This window comes from Corvus brachyrhynchos, unplaced genomic scaffold (genome assembly GCF_000691975.1).
Source record: "Corvus brachyrhynchos isolate BGI_N302 unplaced genomic scaffold, ASM69197v1 scaffold55, whole genome shotgun sequence".
In the NCBI taxonomy this organism is placed as follows: Eukaryota; Metazoa; Chordata; class Aves; order Passeriformes; family Corvidae; genus Corvus; species Corvus brachyrhynchos.
In genome coordinates, this window is record NW_008238314.1 from 215,777 (window position 1) to 225,887 (window position 10,111).

The 10,111-nt window shown below is 37.9% G+C and overlaps 1 protein-coding gene across 2 annotated transcripts in view; it reads right to left on the reverse strand.

Moving 5' to 3' along the window:
• ZNF654 (zinc finger protein 654) overlaps window positions 1–5,758 on the reverse strand; it is a 21,787-nt gene extending 16,029 nt beyond the window's left edge. Inside the window, exons 1-3 of one of the 2 annotated variants that reach the window (XM_008633242.2) lie at window positions 5,592–5,758; window positions 2,555–2,636; window positions 1,140–1,275 (exon numbers count right to left, since the gene is read on the reverse strand). The gene's annotated coding sequence lies outside the window, so the exon portion shown is untranslated. Of the gene's footprint in view, window positions 1–1,139; window positions 1,276–2,554; window positions 2,637–5,591 lie in introns of those variants that run through there. The other variant, XM_017733713.1, reaches the window with a different exon arrangement.
• Between the last annotated feature and the right edge of the window lie 4,353 nt (window positions 5,759–10,111).

Here is a 10,111-nt window from a genome sequence, read left to right on the forward strand (position 1 = left end):
TTCCAGGTTAAAAGCAAACAGCCTCAAACTGTTACCCATCATAGAGAGGCTTCATGGTGATCAAGAGAATCACTATAGCAAAGGACTAAACCAATTCTTTGCTGGAGAGATGGAGATAGAGACCTAATTCCACATCATAATCACCAAAATCATGCAATGCAGAACAAAACAAGGTTCATCTTGGTTTTCATTTTGTTTCTGTAGGTATTTGACCAGAACTTTGAGATAGCTAATAAAAATCATGGGTAAATCTGTTGCTCAAGCAGTTGCTTCACAAAAGAGACAGAACAACAAAGACATAATGCTGTTAATTCGCTATCAAAACCCTTGTTCTGGTTAAGGAGGCAGCTCACTGAGCTCTTCTGACTTCAGTGCTCTTCCTCTCTCTCCAGAATGAGCACATTGTCACAAACACAATGATGAGTTTGTATCATGCACTTCACCATAATAACTAGAGAAGAACTGGCATTTTCCATCACTATCAAACAAAAACAACTTTTAAGAGCTCCCCTGTGAACACTGCTGGTCAATAAGTTGCTTAAGATGCTAGTAAAGACTTTACTGCAGCTTGAGTATTTTTCCTCTTAAGAACTTTCATTAACATTCCAGTGATTTTGTTCCCATGCACTGCACCTTTCCCAGCTCCAGGAATTACATATCCATAAACAGAAAGCAGCTGTCACATGTAGCCATGGGCATCATTGGAAACAGAACCAAGGAAAGCCACAAGACCAAGTATTTACAACCGAAGAGAAAAATTAAATGAGTCAGAGTGCCAGGAGACAAATACACATCAGATCCTCTCCAGTCATGTTATTTCAGGAGTCTAACTGAAGCCAAGTTGGTCTCCATGCTCTAAGTGTACAGATCTGGTAAACCCACCCTATGAATTTTATTAACTATTTAGGAGCTGCCTGTGTCTGACCAATCTGATCTCTACATTATAAAAGCAGACTTAAATCAGCAAAGAAATTCAGCTTTCTGTCAAACAAAAAAGGGACCAGCACATTTTACTACAGAAAAATAGTTAAAACTCTGTGCAATGCCAGCTACAACACCTCACCCTATATATTAAAAAAAAAAACGTATTTGAACACATTTTTCAGTACTCTAGAAAACTACTGTGATAAAGGAAGTACCTAATTCCTGTGACACAGGCTTTGCTTTAAGAATTGCTTGTAATACTGGATCCTCCCATGGTCCACCATCTCGAATGATTCGAGTCACTAGTTCCAGGTTCAGATTTCTGTATTTATTTAGAAGGTTCTGACATTCCTACGTGTAAAAAGAGAAACAATTAGAAAGAAGATGATGTTGTCTAAAAATAGTTAGGCTCTCCCAAAAATACAAACCAAGAAACCCATGCATGGCTGAGTATTTCCTCAGTCAGTAATTTGAGCTACTAAGTCTTTCATTGACCATACAGAAAGTCCTAAAGCAACAACTGATATTATCTAAAAACAGCAATACAGAACTGTTGAAGGCCAAATTCATGACTTCTACAGCACTGAGAAAGAGCCTTCCATGTGCATAACAAAGCAAAAACACCTTTCCTTGGATTGAGAACATTACTGGCACACACTGAGACAAGTCTTCACCTCATAGCAGCCTGCACAGATTTAGACATGTTGAGCTGGATTTGTGATTTCTGAGGGAAAAACTGAATTAAGCCATGAGTCACCAGCCCTCAAGCAACCATTTTTCTCCAGATTTCTACATAACAGGAATTACGTTTGCCTGTAATATCATGGAATGATTTAGCCAGCCATGATTTTCACACGTCAAGTTCCCTCTAATCCCTGTACCTTATTTGTTGTAAAAGTGTCAACAACACCATTAATCAACAGAAAATTTTAGTAGCGAGGAAGTTATCCAATATTGAAACAAAAAATGCAGCAGAAGAATGGCTTCCATCCACATTCAATTACCTGCTTTTCACTGCCAGTTCGATTACACAACTGATGCAGAAACAGTGCTGGCACATCAATTTGTAGAAGCAGTAATAGGTATCACCATAAAAATAACAAGGGAAGAACCATTTCTCAAACTGTAGTTCCATGAGCAGTATTAATAGAGACACAACCCTGGTTTTCATCCTTTTCATCCCTTCTTTCCCTGCAAACTTTCCTCTCATGGTGGCACAACCCTAAAAATCAATTTGGGTATTAAAAAAACCCAAACAAACCAAACCCCACACTTACCTGGCAAAACAAGTTTTTAATCCAGGGTCATTCATCTTATGCGGCTGTACATAGATACATAAAACTCTGTCCCAATCTACCCAAGAATAGAAAAATTTAAACTATCCATGTTTGTGCTGACTTGAAGACTTCATTGAGATGAAGCTTCAATTTCAAATTTACTGTTTAAAACCAGAGGGGAAACATGAGATGCCATGTCATGAACTGAATGTCATTAAGCCCTAAATAGACATAAACAAGCCGAGTTTCTTTCACTATAATGGCATGATTCCTCCAGGTCATATATTCACAAAAACTGTCTTTACATCTACTGAAATAATATTAAAAGTTTATATGAAAGTAGGCAACACTACCTGGATTGAACCTAAAATATCTTTCAAAGGATCTTCATAGAACTCATCCTTTCCAAAGAACAGCAGCAATTCAAAAAAACTCCTAAAAAACAGAAGTAGTGACAAGTCAAACTAAAAACATTTATTCAAAAACATGAAACTACTGTAAGTCTCTTACTTTTCACAGCACTCAAATCAAAATTAGGAATTTTGTGTATTCTAGACTTGTGTCCATATGAAGTCACTCAAAGGTTTTTGGTGCCCGCCAATTCATGTTTTCAAGCACTTTCTACAAACACACTTTATTTTATTTCGGCCTGTCTTGCTGTAACTGAAGTCCCTCTATGAAGATGGTGGTTTAAAGGTGTTAATTATTTTATCTTTTCAAAAAAATGCTTTTGAAGATTATTTGGAAAGGGACAGCTTTGGTGCAAACATGCAAACAAAACTACATTCACCTTCCGTGTGGCATTCAAATTCATACAACTTGAATTTTACCATCACCAAGTTTTTAAGCAGATCAGGTCTATGTCCAGCAAGATGAATTCACAGGTGTTACCCCGAAATGCAGAAATGCATTTCTGCAGAAATGGCAGAAGAAAGGACTGATACTTTCAACACCTGCTTAGATTCAACCTGGCTTGTGGCCTCCATGGTTTTTATCATCTTAAAATCCTGGTCTAGCATTTCATTTCTTTTAAATCCTGGTGGCAGAATCAGAGAGGTTGGTAAAAAGCAGCTTTCAATTCAGGCTTTCATTTGCAAAAGCCTCCCTCCATATAATGCAGTTGAGTCAATTCAATCAAAAACTTGGCAGTCAGAGTTCGTGGATCCGCAGTGCAACTGTTACTGTTCTGCCTGAAGATTCTGAGAAATTCCATTTCTACTTGGAAAAAGTACCAAGCAGGAATTGGACTAATGAGCTGCAATTGCTGATTGAGAAAGACATGAGCAGCAGACAAGAACTGAGCAACTCTCAGAGGGACAGGTAAGACTTCAAGAAATACTGTGCAAATTAAAGGCAGTTTTTTCACCTCAGTAACATTTTCAGAAACACTGTGCATTAAAAAGGTCTTAATACTCACATAGGCATAATTAAATGTTCTATAGGAATAATTGACAAGTACCATAAAATCAAGATTTCCAATAGATTACACTGAATCAATTTTTTTTTAACCAGTGATTAACTATGCCAAAAACAGGCCTAGAGAAATAAAGATACAAATTCATTATGCTCAGTGACAAAATTTCTCTCAAGGCTAGGTCTTTGAATCTCAATTCAAATACGCAATGAAAAAACAATCCCAACCCAAATAAGTACTTGGTTCTGAAAAAACATTATCTCTTTTCACATTAAACAAAATTTTGCAGCATACTTGACTCTCAGGAAAGGTCAGCCATGAGTCATGTCATGATGTGGCAAGCAGCCAAACCGGAACTTAAATAGTAAGACAAAACTAGTTACAGCAAGTGATGCATGCATTTAAATTTGCTTTGACTGATTTAAAAAAAGGAGGATCTTGCAAAAAAAATCTGGAAATCAACAGTGAACAAGAGTAAACTATGATCTTCTGCTTCATCAATGCACTTGCTCATGGTCTAATAAAGGAAGCCATCAAAATATTTTTGTTTCCTCATCACCAGTCTCCAGTTAAAATTACTAGAGTCAGTTCCAACTCTGTTTATCTCAAAACTGTCTGCAGCATTGCACATCCACATTTATATCCATGTAGATTGATCACATCACTGCTTTGGCATCAGAAGATTGCCTAAAAACACCAGCATGGCACCATTATTAAGACTTCCTGATATTAATGCAAATGCTGCTTGATTTGATATGAATAGCAATGTTATTAAGCATAGGAAATAAACCAGTTGTTCCTGTTAACAGTTTATTGTCTGGTTACCAAGGAAGTCTTACTCGAGGATGACAACACAGTCAGGCAGAGTTTTGCTCTCCAAGAACTAAGATTTAATATACACTGAATTTTCAAAAGAGATTCGAGCAAGGTTGCCCAGGTAACTGCAGCTACTAAGCCCTGGGATCCCTTTATATCACATCACATGCAAAACTGTGCCAGCCAGGCAGAAGAATAAATAATCTGACCTCCCAGTTCCAAAAATCAAAACAGACAAGGGTGACAGGAACTCAGTGACCAATTTACTTAATTATCAGAATACATCCATCCAAAAAAATACCTCAATTTCCACCTTTTAATCGCCCAAGCTTTGCTATTTAAAAGTACATACGAGCATGGTTTGAATTTTGAGGTTTTTTCCTTAAAACTAGTGAAAAAACTCACAGCAACAGATGTCACCATGTTTTGATGCAGCTGCTCCAATATTCTCCAATACCTGAGAATTTTGGTTTTGGAAAGTGTGGTCTTATGAGGCCATAAATAATTCTCTGTCAAACAGTTTCACATAAACAAACCAGGAAATGTCTACAGTGAAGTTTGACCAACATTTAAAGACAGCTTTTATTTTTCCTTATGTCCAGTCTTCATGTGGGAAAATGACCAATGCATTAAAAAAATCAAAATTAGAGCAAGATTTAGGTCACAACATTCTGCAATTCTTGAAGCTGAATGTGACTTTGGGTCAGTTAACTGCATAACAAATAATTCCCGTAAGCATTTTGATGACTCAAACATAAAAATCCATGCAATTTTAAAGTAATTGACTTCTTTCTTAAGAAATTTCTCTTAAGAAGTACTTAGCTTATGACATCACTAGAGGTACAGAAGTAAAAATGTGAGATAAATCATTTTAAATGATCTACTGGCACAGGTTGGTCTTCAAATACTCCAAAATAAGTTTATGGTGATCACTCATTTCCTAGATTATTCATTTTGCCAGACATCCCTTATGACAAAACACTGTCATAGCCAACCTGAATATTTGACAAGGATGCAAGAAAGACTAAATTCTACTTAGCAATTCCTGGTTCTGTACAGCTACACCACCTGCAAAACCTCTTTTGGGAGCTGTGAGGATCTGAAACCCTTTTGCTGTGATATTGTAAAGGAAGGAACAATAAAAATGAAGAAGTACTCACAAAGCAAGGCTACTCAGTACATATTGTACGTGCTCACATTCAGCTGGGAATGACACACAGGCAGACGTGAAACAGCACAGCGCCGTCTGCAGCACCTGGAGCTGAGGCAAAGGGACCTGCCACCTTCCAGCATAGTCTTCAACAACCTAGACAAAAACATGGAAATACAGATTATTATCCAAGACATTCTCTTCAGCCAGAAAGAGGAAGTAGTTAGCACTGTACCTGCTTTATCTCCCCTCCCTCTCCCTCAGGACCAGAATTTGTAACCTAAAAAATGTGACTGTTTTCTGGTTTATGACCTACATCATAAAAGGAATATCACAAGGGACCTTCAACTGTTCTTTTCAGAGGGTAAGACAGGAAATACTTTCTCCTTATGCTGTACCACAGTAGACACTGCACTCTGCATTTAAAAACACAAGTTTTCGTTTTGCAAAGGGATGCAAATTAGAGAGTCTGTAACAACATCCAGAAGTTCTAGCCTAAAAACTTTCCAAGAGGTGAAAGAGTAGCCTGCACTCTTCCAGCCTTTGTGTCAGCAGAGAAAGTCACAAACATTCCAGCCACTCTTCCTTATCTGATCAAATGAGTAAATTTGGCTTTTTTTAACCATAGGATGAATCTAAGGCAACAGCAGCTGAGCTGGACTTGTATTTGTATGTCCATTATAACTTTTCCATCAAAGTTACTTTATTAATTTGTTTGAAAAACTGCTAGCTTAATGCAGCAAATATCTAGGTCAACTGAAGAAGAATTAGCAGACTTGTAGATAAATACTTTTCTGCTTAAGAAGACTAAACATTTTGCCTCACAGACCTATCAAGAGTTCCCCAAAATAGTTTTAGCCAAGTCCCTTTCATAGAAAACCACAAAAGCCTGAGAAGAAACAAAGTAGACAGAAAGAACAAACATCCTTTAGAGGTGTGAGCCTCCAAAAAGTGAAGCAAAGGTAGAGATAAAGCATCACTTCCCACCATGATGTCACACAATGCATGCACCTGATGGGCACAGTATAGATACGTTCAAAACTGATTTCAAGCAATAAAAACAAAACTTTGTGTCCTACTGTACAGCCTCACTGCACCTTCAGCACTCATCTGAACCCAGTATAAGCTCAATAGGAATTTAAGGACAGGGAACATCCTCTCCCCGAAAAAAGCCATTGGTTCCAGTCGGCACCAGCTCCCCTGTCACACAAATATCAGAGCCAGCAGAGAAAGGAACACAACAGCAACACCACCTTGGCCAGCTGGTCTGCGACTCAAATGTACCAAAAAAAATTCACAGCAACAGTCCCCCCCATCCCAAACTGCTCAGGAAGAATAGGAATAGCAAACTTTTTCCTGAATGTACCTGAAACCATGAATTCATCAGGAAAAGAGAAGTCCAACTGATCAATTCTCAGAAGATCTGCAACAACCAGGAAAAGATGGGGGCTTGGGGAATGTGTGGGCAAAAAGATAAACTAAGTATAAAATAAATTCCAAACCACGCTTCACACACATTCTATACAAATGGAGGGGCAGGGAATAATGTATGTTTGTTTTACAATTCCATGTATCCTTCAGTGTCTGTTTTTAAATAATCTCATGGAATAACTTTTTCTGTAACAGAAAGTAAGCTCTTTTTTTGTACAAAATACTCAAGATGCCATGCTTTGAAACAGGACTGCAAAGCAGAGGACAAGTAGAAGTTTATCAGCACATTTTGAACAGGCACACTAATTTCAGTATAATGAACTCAGCCAAACAGGAACATAACCTTTTAGGTGGCCTGCTCCTTGTCCAATACACCGGAGAGAAAACCAGAAGGGAAGCAACCTTTTTAATGTGACTTTCTGCAACACCTGCTTTCAAAGCCTCTGTTAGGGTGCAATCTTGAATATCCTTAAAGCATCACCCCCCAGTCGGTCTGTACGTGCCACTGCTAATAACCATGAAGGGACTGGGCCTTTTTGTTTCCCCTTTATCATTCGGAGCAGATAAAGGCACTGAAAGGGAGGCTGAAGCACCTCCCTGACACCAACCCCCCCATTCAGCTCCACCTTTCTCCCACACCAATACACTACTTCCCCTTCTACAATGTGTTCTAATAACTCAGAGGAAAATACAAGACTCAGATGTGTCCTATTAAAACAAAATCAAGACCAGACTTATAAAAAATTTCTGAGCACACAGCTAAGGCAGCTAACCCCAAAAATAACAAGGTAGTAATTAAAAACCTGGACCAGTGAAACAATAGCTTTTCCTGGAATATTATGTTTTAACTGATTAAATATACACATATAAAGTTATTTAGCTATATTCCAAAGAGTTAAGAGAAACAGTATTACAAACAATTAGACTTGCAAATGCACAGGACACAAAACCCAAACGTTTTATGCGGTGCTAGGCCTGAAGTTGCTACAGCTTTTCCTGTTCCTCCACACAACAAAAATAGAAACTACAAATCCCACCAATTTTAGAAGTTTATCATTGCTAGGATTTCAAACAAAGTTACTCCCATAGCTTCTTGTGAGATTTAACAGTAAAGGAAGTCACCGTAGGATTAAAACTACAACAGTTCTGTGAGTTTTTCTGCTTACAGTTCTCAGGCAAGGAAAGCCTGTTGGCAAATATAGTGGTTGTTATTCATCATAACAAACATATGTAGGGGTTGTCACAGAAGAGGACAAACCAAAAAGGGACAAGCTTAGAAAAACCAAAGTTTCCTGAAAATTAAAATCCATAATTAAAGTAACACCCACCACAGCTGCCTGATCAGCAGAAATACCAGAGCAGCTCAGATACCAAAGTTCAGCTCTAGAAGAGAACTTGAGTAATGGCAAATTTACTCTACCTGGAAACACCATAAAAAATAATCACAGCTTTTTTACTGTCTTTTGGACCTGTTCAGTGGATGAAGAGCATTTTGTTCTGTTTCCAAATACAAACAAGCAAACATGTACATACAAATAAGGATTTTATTAACCAAATAGAGAGTAGGAAAAGCCTTATGATTTATGGGTAATATGAAATATTATTTAACATGTAAAAGTTGAAAATGGCTTTATATTAAAAAATGTAAGCAACGGCTTTACTGCAATTCACGTGTAAATATTACGTAAGGAGCAACCAAACATAATCACACTTCTGGCAAAAGAAAACACATCACCCAGCAACAGCATGACACATCCTATGAGACAAGTTTCTACCCTTAAAGCTAAATGCTTCCCCCTACTCTTAATCACCAAAATCTCATCCATCTCCTCAGCCTGCTTGAGGCAAGAACAATTCCCAAGACTGGCTTCCATATGCCCATTACATTTAGCAGCCCAAAAAGTCATGTATATTTACAATCTGTCACTTGCACAACAGTGAAAACTATACACTAATTCTAGAAAAGCAGTTTGGGCTGATTGGAGCACTGTAGAAAATGTTCCTATATATGATTTATGACTGAGAGATAAACACATATATTGAAAATTAGAAATATTCCTCCTCATCTTTTGATTAGCACCTCACGCCCCAAATGAAAGTCAGCTAAAGAAAGGAATTGTTTTTATTACACATGAAAGCAAGAACTGCCAATCTTCTGAACAACCACACGCTTACATCCACATCACTGGCAACCAGTAAAACACAATTTACTACATGTTTCAGTGAAGAAGTACCAATATTTCTTCTTCTCATCTAAACAAAAGGACATAACTTTTGGATTTTTGCATTACCTACTGCACTAAGTGTGCCTTCTCTAACTTGAACAAGCCTGGGTAGCAAGGCTATCAAACAGACAAGCATCACTCAATGGAGATCCTTCCTTTAGGTATAAAAACCTGCAACTCCTTTACAAGTTATAATCCTGATACATTTTTCCAAGGAAAAATCATGAGCTTATTTTCATACAAAAGGTATACTTAATGAAAAGCCATTAAAACCTGGAGAAGTAGCAATACCAAGAATTTTGAAAGTGCCAAACAGGAAAGTTTCAGAGAAGTAAAAAGATGCAACAAAGATCAAGAAAAGTCTACAATACATTGTACAAATGGGTTTTTTTGGAAAATAGTAACTCCTTAATTCCACCTGTAAAACAGGGAAATTATTTCCCTGGGTAAAGCTAGGCACAGCAAGCACAAAAGCTGATGAGAACCACCATGAATAAGAAAAGATTTTATGATGTTAATGAAAGAGCACTGAGGATTGGAAGCCTGGAGGCGTCAATCTTCAGATAAAGGGGTTGCAAATCAACTGCTATTGTGAATTGTCATAAGCTGACTGAGAAGCCAAGTGCACTTCATTCACCACAGCCCAGTTGTGCATGATAGACCCTTATCAGTTTTCCCATCAAGTGTCAGAGGAAGGAGTGACACCACCTAATCCACGCCAAGGACACCCTTCTCCACACCCAGGCATATCCTCACCACAAATGAAAGCTCACCCTTCGCATCCAACTTGGAAGTAAACAAAACGTGGGTTTGCCACATCTGTTTTGTAAAGATTTCCATTTAAACATGAATTCACTTGAATCTCCAGCAGCAC